This window comes from Carlito syrichta, unplaced genomic scaffold, assembly GCF_000164805.1.
Source record: "Carlito syrichta isolate Samal-C Ts95f unplaced genomic scaffold, Tarsius_syrichta-2.0.1 Scaffold308800, whole genome shotgun sequence".
In the NCBI taxonomy this organism is placed as follows: Eukaryota; Metazoa; Chordata; class Mammalia; order Primates; family Tarsiidae; genus Carlito; species Carlito syrichta.
Window position 1 is genome coordinate 757,777 of NW_007252896.1, and position 1,691 is coordinate 759,467.

Here is a 1,691-nt window from a genome sequence, read left to right on the forward strand (position 1 = left end):
CCAATGAAACAGGATAGAGATTCCAGAAGCAAAATCTCAATTTCTCAACCAACTCATCTTTGACAAAACCTCCAACAACAACCACTGAGAAAAGGAGAACTTATTCAGTAAATGGTGCTGTGAAAACTGGTTGATCACATGCAGAAGATTGAAAAGGATCCCTACCTATCGCATACACAAAAATCAACTCTAAATGGATCAAAGACCTAAACATAAAACTTCAAAGTATAAGAACCTTAGAAAATGCAGGAGACACCCTTAGGAAATTGGAACTGGCAACCAATTCCTGTTCAAAACCCCAAGTGCCCATGCCATAGGAGATAAGATAGACAAGTGGGACCTCATCAAACTGACAGGCTTCTGCAAAGCCAAAGAAACTATCAAGAGAGTGGGGAGACAGCCCACAGAATGGGAAAAAATATTTGCCAACTGTATATTTGACAAAAGTCTAATATCCAGGATCTATAAGGACCTCAAATGTGCTGAAAGAAAAAACTAACAGCCACACTGAGAAATAGGCAAAAAGCCGGGCTTGGTGGCTCAGCCTGTAATCTCAGCGCTTTGGGAGTCTGAGGTGAGTGGATTGCCTGAGCCCGTGGGTTCGAGACCCACCTGGGCAACTTGGCAAGACCTCATCTCTACAATAAAAATCAAAAGTTAGCCGGGCATGGTAGCGCACACCTGTAGTTCCGGCAACTTGGAAGACTGTTGAGACCAGCAGGTGGATGCTGGGGTGACTGTGAGCTTGCCACTGCACTCCAACCTGGTAGACAGAGTGAGTGAGACTCCAACTCAAAAAAAAAAGTGGGCAAAATACATGAATAGACACTTCTCAAAAGAAGATATACGGGCAGCCAACAGACATGTGAAAAAGTGCTCAGCCTCACTCATCATCAGAGAAATGCAAATCAAAACCACATTGAGATACCACCTAACCCCACTAAGAATGCCCATCATTAATAAAACAAGCAACAATAGATGCTGGTGAGGATGCCGAGAAAAAGGAACGCTTCTACGCTGCTGGTGGGAATGCAAACTAGTTCAACTCCTATGGAAAACAGCGTGGAGATTTCTAAGAGAACTAGATATTGACCTTCCATATGAAAGCACTGAGAATATACCCTACTGAGAATATACCCAGAGGAACTCAAATCATTCTACAAAAAAGATACCTGCACATGCATGTTTATTGAAGCAGTATTCACAATAGCAAAAATATGGAACCATCCATGCTGCCCATCGAAACTGGACTGAATTTAAAAGTTTAAAAATGTACATACACGATGAAATATTATACAGCCATAAAGAAGGACAAACATATGGACCTTGCAGCAACTTGGATGATTTAGAGTCTATCATACTCAGTGATCTATCACAGAAACAAAGAACAGAGTACTGCATGCTCTCACTCATAAATGGACACTGAATACTTACATAATACTATAAGAAAGGGATTGGCAGTAGCGGGATACTGCCAGTGTGGGAGTGAGTGGGGGAACACACAATATCAGTAAGGGTACCTGATCTCAAACCAGGCAAAGTGGGGACCAAAGGGAGGCCCAAACTTTACCTGTACGATGACCACTTGTATACCTAATCCTGAATTGTACCCCACATCTTAAAAAAAAAAATGCTTAGTGAAAGCTGATTCTGCTTACTTCACCGAACATAATCTTTGGACAGATAATGTA